This window comes from Boleophthalmus pectinirostris, unplaced genomic scaffold (genome assembly GCF_026225935.1).
Source record: "Boleophthalmus pectinirostris isolate CB_2022bp ecotype Guang Dong unplaced genomic scaffold, ASM2622593v1 HiC_scaffold_3, whole genome shotgun sequence".
In the NCBI taxonomy this organism is placed as follows: Eukaryota; Metazoa; Chordata; class Actinopteri; order Gobiiformes; family Gobiidae; genus Boleophthalmus; species Boleophthalmus pectinirostris.
Window position 1 is genome coordinate 24,761,062 of NW_026571299.1, and position 13,796 is coordinate 24,774,857.

Below are 13,796 nucleotides of genomic sequence, written 5' to 3' on the forward strand. Positions count from 1 at the left end.
GTTTCCTCCTCTGGATCCCGGCTGCTTCTCGGAGCTCATGCAAAATTCAAGACTTCAAGTTGAAAATTTTAAATAAACGTTGATCAATATTGTAAATTCTCAATACTTTTTGTGAAGTTGAACATAAATTCCAGGAAAGAATGTGAGCAGTTGTAAGTGCAGTTCGCTGGTGTGTGTAGCAGGAGAGTGTGGGGTCTGTCCTGTTTGTGAGTGACTGTGTACAGGGATTACAGAGCAGCTTTATACTGGACCATGTGGATAATCTGCCTCTAACCCTGATCCTGCAGCTCCACACTCATCCTCCTCACTCATCCTCACACACTGTACTAACAATATATACAGTCTATGGTCAAACTCAAATTCACAGAGGCCTAAATTAAAAACTGGGACTAAGTCATGGGACAAACTAAAATATTTATTGACAAGTTCTGCATGTTTGCTCTTTTTATGAGTTATGTAATGTTGAACCTTTTCTTATTAAAATAAATGTTTAATAATAGTTTTGCTTAAACTTTTAATCCAGAATAAACAGGATATAAAATAATAACAACATTTTAAACAAATAATGTCTCTATAGCCCAGTGTTTCCCAAACTTTTTTTCATATTGATCTATCAATAGTTCAATATTTTTGCACACCTCTAGTCTGACATAGATTTCAGATGGAAAATTAAGACTGCTGCCATAACAATTGACAAATTAAAACTAAATATTTAATATTTTGAATGGTAAAAAGTGTAAATGTTGCCCAGGAATCTGAAACGCCATGAATATGATACTACACGTTTTGACACAATAAAGGAACATACAATGATACATACATTATAGATATAATACAAATATTATATTGTCATGGATTTTCATTGAGTTGTGATCAAATAGTTTAAATTCCATACTCACTGTTTCCCACAGATTTTGTTCAGACTCCAGTGGTGCAGAAACGTTCTATATTCATAATTTTTTGTGATGCAATTTGTAGAGTTTAAATGTCTTTTTGAACAGTTTAGTTATTTTTTCTGTGAATGACAATACAAGGAGCAAAAAAGTGAGATTCTGTTATGTCATTATTAAGTCCATTCTCTTTTTAGACTATGGGAGCCACCGTAGTCTTTTCTATTAAAGAAAAACACAGTGTAATGACAGACCTGGGGCAGTAAAAGTATGTGGTTTGGAGGGTTCACATTTCACAGGAATACATCTGATTTGTGTGTGTGTGTTTTGTGGCTCTGCTAAATGCCATTATTGTCAACTCTATGTTCACAAATGAACTTAAAAATGTTTGATTAAGATACAAAATGCAATCAATCACATGTTAAACCTTAGCATTATCATCATATATTTTGTATATAGAGATATATTATGCACAACTTTTCTGGAGGAAGGTCCGTTACCTTGTGTGTCTCCATTGTTTTGCCTGGAATGTTCCGTGGTATAAATATATCTATCTCTCATTAACAGTGTTGGGGAGTAACAGATTATATGTACCGGAGTTACGTAATCAGAGTACAAATTATGAGTAACTGTATTCGGTTACAGTTACTGTTTCCATGAGTAATTGGATTACTGTTACTTTGTTGAAATAAATGGATTACACGGTGGTATGTTCTCGTTTTCACATTTTGGGCTATATCTTTTTTTTTTTTCTCGGTAATTCCACTCATATTCTAAACCAGATCTAAACCAGGTCTAAAACCAGGACTAAACCAAGTCTAAACCAGGACTAAAACAAGGTCTAAACTAGATATAAACCAGGACTAAACCAAGAATAAACCAGGACAAAAACCAGGTCTAAACCAGGACTAAAACCAGGTCTAAACCAGGACTAAACCAGGTCTAAACCAGGACTAAACCAGGTCTAAATAAGGACTAAACCAGGACTAAAACCAGGTCTAAATCAGGGCTAAAACCAGGTCTAAACCAGGACTAAAACCAGGACTAAACCAGGCCTAAACTAGATCTAAACTGGGGCTAAAACCAGGTCTAAACTAGATCTAAACCAGGTCTCAACCAGGTCTAAACCAGGATTTAACAGGACTAAACCATGCTGCATGGATCGTGTCTCCTCCTCTTCTATCAATAATATTTTTAATACGGTTAAGTAAAGTCTGTTTTTTTTATTTTCTTTTATCAGACAAAACTTCTTATGTGAAGATTTCCGAGTTTTTGCTTCTCTACAGAAAATCAAGTAATCCAAAGTATTCAGATTACGTTACTCACTTTAAGTAATTTAATGGATTATGTTACAAACTACATTTTGGGGTATGTAATCTGTAATCTGTAATCTGTAGGGGAATACATTTTAAAAGTAACCTTCCCAACACTGCTCATTTATTCATTAAGTGTGTTTCTATTGCTTAAAATTGTAATAATTCCTTGAACAGGGGCGACTCTCCACAGATCTGAGCTGTAATGTAGTGCACTGCTGAAACCTGCTCGTCTCCTTTGGTTTAGTTTGTACTGTGGAACATTCTAGACAAAGCGATAACATCTCCAAGGAGACAAAAAGGTGGCAGACCCTCCACTAGAAATGTTACAGCTTTAAGTAACGATGACTTCACAATATTGTGCAACTCAAAAGCAAAGTCACTAGGAGGATTATGAGTTTATACACAGGGTCAGGACATAACAGGAGACTTCATGAATGGACAGAGGCTCTGGGAAGTGAAGAAGGAATTAGAGAAAACCACTCAGCAGAAAATGGCATCAGTGAATCAGGATGTTGGCCTTTAGTTATAACAAGAACATAAAGATGTGTTTAGTACCTCTTAAACTGAGTATATTTAATAAAGTACATTTCACAGCACATTTATATCAACGTTTGTGTTTTTTTCATCAGGCTGTGGGAGTCCAGTGGAGAATCTGCTCTTATTAAAAGTTTATGGCAGATTCATCATTGTTTATCAGTTGCAAAAACAAACCATGAATTAATCAAAGCTATAGACCAGGGGTGTCAAACTCATTTTGGTTCGGGGGTCGTATCCAAACGACTTTGATCCCAAAGGGGCCGGATCAGAAAACTCATGGCATATAAACCCCAAAAATAACAATAAGTTCAAATATTTGTGCAGAGAAACACAAATCTACTACAGAAATCTTTTTTAATTGATGAACTCTTCCTTTTACAAAATATTATAATATTATGAACAACCTGAGACTTTAACACACAACACAAGTTCATGTTAAAACACAATGTTTTAACATGAACTTGTATGCAAATAGGAATAAATCAATTTTTATTGGAAAATCCTGCACTCGGCTCCACTTTTCTCATGTTGGACATTTTGCTGATGAAGGTGTCACGGTCAACAGTCAAAACGATCGTCCTTTAAGAGCGTTTGGAAAGAGACAAGTCTTCATTTGTGCTGCTCTGGTGGGAGGGGCCACGTACAGAGACGCTGGAGACGCTGCTGTGATAAACACCACAGAAAATTAACAATATTTTAATAGAAAATATAATTCAAAATATTTTAGTAGAAAATCAGCAGAGGGCCAGATTAAAGGTCTTGGAGGGCCGGATTCAGCCCCCGGGCCTTATGCTTGACACCTTTGCTATAGACTGTATAAAGAAGTGAATGTGACATCACCCACAGTGTTCTGCTCCAGTCAAATGAAGCTCACCGAGGGTGGCAGTTGAAGGAGCAAGTTTGAAGCCAAGTTCCATATTAAGAATAGGAATTGATTTACGGGTTTACAGAAGATTTTAAGACCACAGTGAGAAGTCTGACAGCAGCATTAACTTCTTAGGTTCTTTTTAAAGACAATACAGTAAAGTATATTTATCTTGTTGACATGTTTTGACTGCTGCTGCAAGCCACCTTCAGAACTGTCCCCGGTGTTGGTGGTGACGTGTCGTATCAAAAGAAACAGAAAACACACACCAAAATTCTTGTAGAGGTACAAATGCAAGGAGCAGCCAGACAAGGGTGAAAAAATGCATAGCACACTCAGTAGGCCGATGTCCAAAAGCTTTTTTATTAACAAAATAACGTTTCAGCAAAAAAAGTCTTCATCAGATATTCTTCTTGTCTTGGAAGACAGCACACAATATGGTTGCCAGCCCAGGTGCCCATATACCCACTCAATGAATGGGAGGTCCCAAAGTGAGGTCACCCAGTGAGTTCAGCCCATTCTACAACAAGAAACAACAGTTTAGATATTTACATAAAAAACATTTTATAAAATACAGAAATAGTTTAAGTCTATCACAGTCTATCTGGTGACGTGTCGTATATCAGCTGTTGTTACTTCTTGTGGGCGTGGTCAGCCTGGTGGACCTGGCAGGTCGCTCAGACTGACCACGCCTCCCGTCACCCGATATTCTCTGGTGTCCCAGGTGTGTGAAAGGAGGAACGCGCTGTTATCACGGGTTAATCCTGTTCGTGCCTCGTTTCCTGATTTCAATGGCCTCCTTGATCCATCGTTTGAACTTGTTGTTTTCTGATCCAATGACCCGAGCCCCGTCCCAATCCATAATGTGGTTGTTTCTTTTACAGTGCTCTGATATGGTGGATTTTAGGTTTTCCTGTTCTGCTTTATCTTTTTGTGTTCTGGTGAGTCCTCCTGATGTTTCCTTTTCGCATTCCTTTTGGTGTTCCTTCGGGTCTGAAAGCAGCAGTTATGGAGACAGGATCCAGAGTCGATGGAGCTGGAAATGCACCCATGTTCACTCCCTTGTGAAATGAGGCAGCTAGCAGGTTAATATGTCCTAAAACCTGGATGACAGTTTGGATTAAAAAATTAAAAAAGGCAATTTATGGACAGCAAACTTGTTACTTTTATAAAAGATACACAAACACTCATTGATTCAAAACTGATCTTTGATGATAATTGTGCTGTGTGTGTAAAAGAGGCACCAGCGCCTTCACTGTCTGAGGAAGTTGTCCTTTTACCATGTAGATAGAACCATGATGACACTGTTTTATAAAACGTTTAGGGAGTCAGTTTGAACGTTTTCATTGGTCTCATGGTTTGGGAGAGTCTCTGATAAAAACAACAACTCCCTGAATCAGTTGGTTAAATGGGTTAGTGAGGTGATTGTCCATCCTCAGAGCCGCCTGGACTCTCTGTACTCAAAGACAGTTACAGAGAATGTCCCAGAGGATTATGAAAGACCTGCATCCACTAAACTCAGAGTTTCAGCTGCTTCTCTCTGCTCAGAGGCTTTTAGTCCCAACATCTAGAACAAATCATCTTAAAAGGAGCTTCGTTCCAGCTGCTATCATACTTATGTATAAACTGTGATCTATTTATCTATCAATTTTAGTACGATTGTCTTGGAAAAAGTGTGTATTTTAATATATTTAATATTTATTGTGATCTTAACCAAGTGTGATGGATGAATGAACTAATTATTTATGGAACAAACCATTCTACACTGGAGCTCTGTAACACTTTATTTTGTAACTGTGTTTTCATACGTGTTTATTGTACATAATGTGGATGATTGAAATGTGAAATGTAGGACCGGCCTCTCAAATCTGCAACCCATATTTACCTAAGTGTACGGATAAAGTAACCTAACCAACCTAACCTTTGATATGTAGCTTGTTTACTCTTTGTCTTGAGCAGTGACATCATGTTTTGTGTAAGTTTGTTTAGAAACAGACTAATCAGATTAACTCTGAGATGGTTACAGAACACAGTCCTGACCCGCAGCCCACTACAGTCATGTGACCTACCTGAAGCACTCCTCAACTGAGACCTTCTGGAATCATCTTCAGGTGTACACATATGTAACAACAAGAACAACCCTGTTACGTCAGTCGCATAACACATCTTGTGGGTCAAACTGTCCACGTGAAGGGGAATGAGAAAGATTAAGTTAAATTAATAAAGGTAGGCTTAGGTTAAATGAATCGAACTGGTCAGTAGGATCTGGAAGCTTCTGGAAGGTGCTAAACACTAGAATATTCTGATAGGACTTTGTGTATTATACATTTTCTTATTTCATTAAAACCTAGATCGGGAGTCTCTAACCTTTTTCCTCCTGTGAGCTACTTTTTGTAAATGAAAATGCCAGAGAGCTTCACCAGAAATTGAATAAATTGTAAGAGCCATGGCAAGACGTAGATGGGGAACAGTTAGATCTATAAATCGTAAACTATTACCCATTTATTAGTGCACAAATATAGGCAAAAAAAAAGATACATTTACAATCCAAATAGGCATTTAATCAATCAAATTTGAGTTCTTCAGCACAGTGATAATCCCAAGAATTCAAGTAAAAAACTGTCACTTCACTGAAATGAATCATGGGATATGTAGTTCCCAATGTTTATAAGCTGTTGCTACTATAAAACCTGGATTTAAGGAGTCCACGGTATTATTGTGAGACTTTTGAGGATACGATATCACGATATTTCAGTTATTGTTTACATCCTTACTGCTTATACAATGTTTTGCTCGTATACATGGGAAAAATAAATTGCAGGGCATTTAATAGGTTAAAAAAGTTAATAGTCATAAGTTAAAGGTGCATTGTGTAACTTTTCTAGTGGAAAATGCTTTGTCTGGAATGTTTCACAGTATGGCATTAAACCTTTCTATCTTCACGAAGTCCAAACCAGACCAAGTCACAGGTCAGATCCACGGAGAGGCGACCCCGCTCACAGTCAGAATATGTTTTTCTAAGTATTTTTGAGCTATTAAACCACCTGTAACTGAATAAAAGTAAGGTAGAACTGTTTAATGTCACACTGTGGAACATTCCAGGCAGAGCAATGACATCTCCATAGAAACAATCAAGTGACGGGCCTCCAACTTTTCCCAACTTTACTCTTAGTTTTTGGATTTTCCTAAATTTACAATACAATATTTTAGAGATAGAAAGATGTTCGCAGTTGGTCGATATATGAGACCGATATTTGCCCTTTTTACGTTATTGTATATCGTCCATAAATCTCAAAAAAAAAAAATCTCCAGCGGTTTTAATATGCCTCAATAATAACAGTACAGAAATCCCTTGGAGATCTACAGGTTGGAGACCCCTGGAGTAGATCATAGTATCTTTCAGAGTTCATTGTTACGTGCATGTACAGTATAACACAGTAGAATATAAAGCGGAATATAAAGAATAGCACAAAACAGAAGATAGAATAAAATATTGATTTGATGTAAAATCTGAAGTGGTTCTGGATATCAGTTCTCAGCCTGTACTTGTGTGATTGTTTTTGGACTTGATGCCCTTTTGGGTGATGATGATGTTCATTAACAACCTGTATGCATTTATTTATATGTGTGTGCACTTTTAATTTATTGTTTTTATTTATGATTTACCATGTTTGTGTTAATTTGTCTGTGCAGTACTTTGGAAACTGTCGTGTTTATAAAACTTTGCCATACCAGTTTGTCAAAGCCTGATCCCGTCAGATCTCAGAAGCTCAGCAGGGCCAGCAAAGTTTTGTTGTGTCCTTAGGCAAGACACTTCACCCACATTGCCTAGTAGGAAAATAATGAGTGAATGATGGTGGTGGTCAGAGGGGCCGATGGAGCAGATTGGCAGTTTGTATGGGTATGGGGTGAATGAATAATGCCCTGTAAAGCGTCTTTGTGTCCAGAAAAGCACTGTATAAAACTGATGCCTTATTCTTATTCTTATTATTAATATAAAATGTGCTACATAAATAAAGTGGATTAGATTGAGGCTGTGTTCACTATGTGCTGCCTAATAATTAAAAATACAATAAAAACAATGAAGGAAAAAAAATAGAACTCAATAGAATGAAACATGCACACACCACACTCATCCCAGCGTACATTTGTTAATATTGTTTAGCTACAGAATAAAAACTACTTTGAATCTCTTTGTCTTTGTATTTTCATGGTATAAGTCTTGGCCGTGTAATGTAAACCCGTAGTTCAAGTAGTCTAAAAGCCTTTTATTGATTATCTTACTACAAAATGTTGAGTAAAAGATGGCCTTCTTCCATAATGATGTCATTAAAATGTAATCTATACTTGCTATTCCTCTTTTGGTGACTAGATGGCGCAAGAACACAACAAATACACTCTCTTGAACCAACAGAAACGTTTATAACTTGTAAACACTCATAATTTAACCTTATAGGGCTTTACCTATCTTTAGACCTAATAAGCTTAGCCATGATTCAGCCAATGCACTATGACAGAATCAAGTGCACAGAACCATTACGCATTCAAAACCTGGAACATTCTATATTACAAAATAAAAAATCCCGCGTCCGTGCAGCAGAGGGCGCCTGAACCCACCAGTCCAACACTTCCGTAATGCAATGGGAGTGTAGTCTGCTGCCTGCTGGTGCTGGAAACCACAAGTCCCCGTTCCCCACTGCACCAACCGACGGCACAGTTCACACGAGGACACGGCACTTTTTGGGTGGATAAACTTGGCACGGTTCACACTGTCATTCATCACAACGGCTTTGCGCACGAGGCTGACCTACCTGGCTCCCACAGATAGACCATATAGGTAGGATGTAGGCTAGGGAAAGGCAAATGACCCCAAAACAAGCGAAGGTTTACTTTTGGAACGAAAAATGGCACGGATTCGCGTAATTGTAGGTACGCAATAGTATGATTTAGCTCTAAAATATTTGGCCGTAGTAACACTAGGTCACGTTTTAGTATTGATTTCCAGTTAGTCCAGTTGGAAACGTTTACAAGCGAATTTGAAACTGCGTAGGCTTAATAATTTCGATGGAAACCAGTAGTGGGATCGTTTCCGGGAACTGTTTTTTCCCGTGTCCTCGGATGAACCCAAACTTTACGCACAGCTGGATAGTTAGAGTGACTCAGGCTATAGTGGATTATGTTGCTCTCCGTTTCATCTCCCAAAAGCATCGAATCAAACGACACTGGATTCCATGTCAAACGCAAAAAATGTTGATTTAAAGTGCCCCAGAAGCTTTGTAGTTTTTTTGATTTACAAATTTGAACCGTGTACTGGAAAAGCAAATAAAGCCTGGCTATCAAAACAATGGGGAGCCATTTTAAGACGCCGTGCCAGAGAAATGTGGTTTCAGTTTGTTTATTTTGGTAGGATCAATTGCGAGATAGGGTCAAAAGCAAACATGAGTCACGAGGAGTTGGACCATTGTTTCCACTGTGGGAGTGTCGCAAGAATTTGACTAACCCACTTTTGCCACTATCATAACTGAAACATGACACCCAATGTGTAATAAGATGTAATGTTGCGTGTGGTGTGGAAATACTCTTACTCACTGAACAGGAAAAGTTAAAGGCGCTGTACCTGATTTTCACTGTCTCAAAAACAAAATTAAAATAAAATAGTTTGCAGTGGTCCAAAGTTGTTCCTCACTTACCTTTGTCTGCAGAGCATCCTAGTTATTCACAGTGTTGGGAAGGTTACTTTTAAAATGTATTCCCCTACAGATTACAGATTACATACCACAAAATGTAGTTTGTAACATAATCCATTAAATTACTTAAAGTGAGTAATGTAATCTGAATACTTTGGATTACTTGATTTGCTGTAGAGAAGCAAAGACTAGGATATCGTAACATAAGATATTTTGTCTGCTAAAAGAAATTTAAAAAGCCCAGACTTTACTTAACCAAATTAAAAATATTATTGATAGAAGAGGAGGAGACATGGTCCGGGCAGCATGGTTTAGTCCTGGTTTAGACCTGTTTTAGTCCTGGTTTAGACCTGGTTTAGATCTGGTTTAGTCCTGGTTTGGACCTGGGTTTAGTCCTGGTTTAGACCTGGTTTTAGTCCTGGTTTGGACCTGGTTTAGTGTCCGGTAATGAGTGGAATTACCAGAAAAAAAAAAGACCATATATATATATATAGCCCAAACTGTGAAAACAGGAAAATACCTCTGTGTAATCCAATTACCTCTCACTGAAAAAAGATATAGCCCAAAATGTGAAAACGAGAACATACCACCGTGTAATCCATTTATTTCAACAAAGTAACAGTAATCCATTTACTCATGGAAACAGTAACTGTAACTGAATACAGTTACTCATAATTAGTACTCTGATTACGTAACTCTGGAACATGTAATCTGTTACTCCTCAACACTGGTTATTCACCACGATGACTTTATGAGAGCTTTTCATCGCTCACGACAGTAAAGATCATAACAACTAGCATGCTAAGGTGCACTTCCTGATTCCCATATAATAAAATGCTTTCTATTTAGAAGCAGACAGCACGTATTAGGTTGCAAGGCTGGCGCTACCTAGTGTCTTCACTCAATTTCATTTCTCTCCATCGAGTAGGTCAGGAATCAGAATAGAAGTGCGAGTTCGGGCACCAGCCAATGGCCAAAGAGCCAGACATTCTGTGTTGGCAACGATTCCCGAGATCGACGATTTAAAGCCAGAACAAAGAGAATGTTTGGTGAATTTTATCAAGGGGAAAGACGTTATTGTCCTTCTTTCTACGGGATTTGGGAAAAGCCTAATATACCAGTTAGTCCTGTTAGTGGTGCATTACATACGTCATGACCAAATAGCAGCGACTGGTTAAATTAAAAAAGTACTCGCCTACTGTCAAGGGAACGAATCCTAATACTGCGAGGTCAAACAGTTTCTACAAAGTGAAACCAGCTGATGAATCAGGCTACATATTCGGCTTACTGACCACAGCAACTGCTTATTAGGAATACAACGATATCCAAATCTCTCTGTACGATATTATCACGATATGCATCTCACGATATTATGATATTTATTGCGATATTTTGAAGAGACTCATATAATTGCAGATAATTGTAGACACATTTTTACTTTTAAAATACTTTGACAAGATTTTGGTTGGAATTATTTCCGTCATAATCCCAAGAATTCAAGTAAAAAACTGTGACTTCACTGAAATGAATCATGGGATATGTAGTTCCCAATGGTTGTAAGATGTTGCTACTATAAAACCATGAATTTAAGGAGTCCACGGTATTATTGTGAGACTTTTGACAATACGATATCACGATATTTTGATTATTGTTACATCACTCCTACTTATACGATATTTTTCTCGTATACATGGGAAAAATAAAGTGTAGTGCATTTAATAGGATAAAAAAAGTGAATAGTCATAAGTTAAGTTACACTGTGTAACTTTTCTAGTAGAAAATGCTTTGTCTGGAATGTTTCAATATTTCACAGTATGGCATTTAAACCTTTTTATCTTCACGGAGACCAAACCAGACCAAGTTACAGGTCAGATCTGCGGAGAGGCGACCCCGCTCATAGTCAGAATGTGTTTTTCTAGGTATTTTTGAGCTCTAAAACCACCTGTAATTGAATAAATGTAAAGTAGAACTGTTTAATGTCACACTGTGGAACATTCCAGGCAGAGCAATGACATCTCCATAGAAACAATCAAGTGACAGACCCCCAACTTTTCCCAACTTTACTCTTAGTTTTTGGGTTTTCCTAAACTTACAATACAATATTTTAGAGCTAGAATGATATATATCAATTGGCCGATATATGTGACCGATATTTGCCCTTTTTAGCGTATTGTATATCGTCCATAAATCTCCAGAAATTACCGATATTTTGTTTGTCTTAATATGCCTCAATAATATCAGCATAAAGTGTCGTTTGAACATTTTAGTCCAAAGAAAGTCCTCCAAAAACGTGACTACATTGGATAAATAAAAAAGGTTGCGGATGAGTTTGTACTAAATTATACTTTGATCGTTTGGGGAAAATGACCAAAATCAACTCATATCAGCCCAAAAATATTGTCAGAGGTCATTGGCGATCAGTTTCTAATCGGTATCAGCATCACCTATGAAAAAACGCATGGGTCGATCTTTATTCCTGAGTTATAGCCATGCAAAACTGAGAAACTGTGAGTAGAGCAAAGCCTCAAGAACAGCCTGACAGTTGTTCTGGTGAAGTTGCATTATCTCAAGGTGAACGATCTAAAAATATTTTCAGTTTTATTTTTTTATATCCACTCAAAGATACGTGACATTGTGAAGGGTTGAGGACACTGTGTTAATTCTATGTGGGTCACGTCAAGGTAATTGGGTCTCTGTGTTTGACCCTTTCTTTAACTCCGCTGGGGCGGTCTGTCAGGAGCAGGGGGTGGAGGCAGCACTGGGGGAATTCTTCTTCACATCTGAGCCATGGAATCTGAGCCACAGAAGAGCTTGTGTGGCATTTTGAATATCTGAACACTTTAAAGGTCCTGTGTTAAGCAAAATAGACTCCTTTGAGCTTTTAGTTGTGTTTTAATGTTGTTACCTCCTCAAAAACAGACCTGGAGTTGTGTTTTGTTTCATTCACACATGTTTGAAAAACCAGTCTGTTTACATCTGTGGCCATACTGGCTTGTAAAAACCTGATCCTGTCAGATCTCAGAGGCTCAGCAGGGTCGGGTCTGGTTAGTACTTGGATGGGAGACCACTGGGAAAATCAGGTGCTACAGTGAGGCGCCAGTGGCAATAACTGTCCTTGTGTCCTTAGGCAAGACACTTTACCCACATTGCCTAGTATGAAAGTGGTGTGTGTGGTGTGTGAGTGATGGTGGTGGTTGGAGGGGCCGATGGTGCCGATTGGCATGGCAGCCGCGCTTCTGTCAGTCTGTGCCAGGGCAGCTGTGGCTACAATAGTACTTTACCATCACCAGGTATAGAGTGAATGAATAATGCTCTGTAAAGTGTCTTTGTGACAGAAAATGTCTGTGGAAAGTGCTATAGAAATAAATACAGACTTACTTACTTAAATCTCCAAAGCTCAAAATGCTCTATTCCACCTTGTGATGTCATGAAGTGGTAGTTTTTAAATGAACAGCTACCTTTTATCTTTAGTTTAGTAGAGATTGGCAATTCCAGGGGTGAAATTGTCCAATTTGTGTTCAAAAACACAGTGGAGTGCTTCAGAAACAGAGCGTTTTCTGTTTGAGAGAAAACCTAAATGTGCAGGATTTGTGTGTTAAACACGTGTGAATGAAACAAAACACAACTCCATGTCTGTGATGAGGAAACATTATAACAGATCAGAAAATAAATAGTGTAATATGGGCCCTTTAAGTATAGCCAGGCTGGCGCCACCTAGTGCCTCTGCTCAATTTCATTTCTCTCCAGTCACTAGGTCAGGAAGCAGAGTACACTAGACGGTTTGCAAGAACCCTGGAAGTGCGACTTCGGGAACAAGCCAATTAGCAAAGAGTCATACATTCTGTGTTGGCAATGATTCCGGAGATCGAGGATTTAAAGCCAGAACAACAAGAATGTTTCATGAATTTTATCAAGAGGAAAGACGTTATTGTCCTTCTTCCTACGGGGTTTGGGAAAAGCTTAATATACCAGTTAGCCCCAATAGTGGCGCAGCGATTGGTTAAATGATAATAAGTACCCACGTATCATTGAGCGAACAAATCCTAACACGGATTTCCACAAAGTGAAACTGGCTGAAGAATCAGGCTACTTTAAGTATTCTAGTCTAATAAAAGTAGTAAAAATTTTAAAAATATTTGATATAGCCATATTCTTGATTACTTTCCCACTGAGTCGAAGAATGACTCAGTAAAATGAAAGTTACCTCCTGCCCTGCTTCAACAGCTGTGAATAGGCTCTTGAGTTATTACAGGAATACACCCCATTAGTAATATATATTTACTTTTGTTAACAATTGAACAGCTCATCACTAATGGCCCATTAATCTTTATTTAAAGGTTCTATAGTGCACCAACTGCCTCTTGTGAGCTCTGAGTCATGTTAGAAAGTTGTTACCTTTCATTTGCACGTGTTTGAGTATTCCTTTATTATTAGTCTGTCTACATCTCCAAAGCTCAAAATGCTCTGTTCCACCTTGTGATGTCATCAAGCACTTATTTTC

The 13,796-nt window shown here is 38.0% G+C and overlaps 1 pseudogene; it reads left to right on the forward strand.

Moving 5' to 3' along the window:
- Positions 1 to 12,269: 12,269 nt before the first annotated feature.
- Positions 12,270 to 12,387, forward strand: LOC129411164 (5S ribosomal RNA; annotated as a pseudogene).
- The last annotated feature ends 1,409 nt before the right edge of the window (positions 12,388 to 13,796 follow it).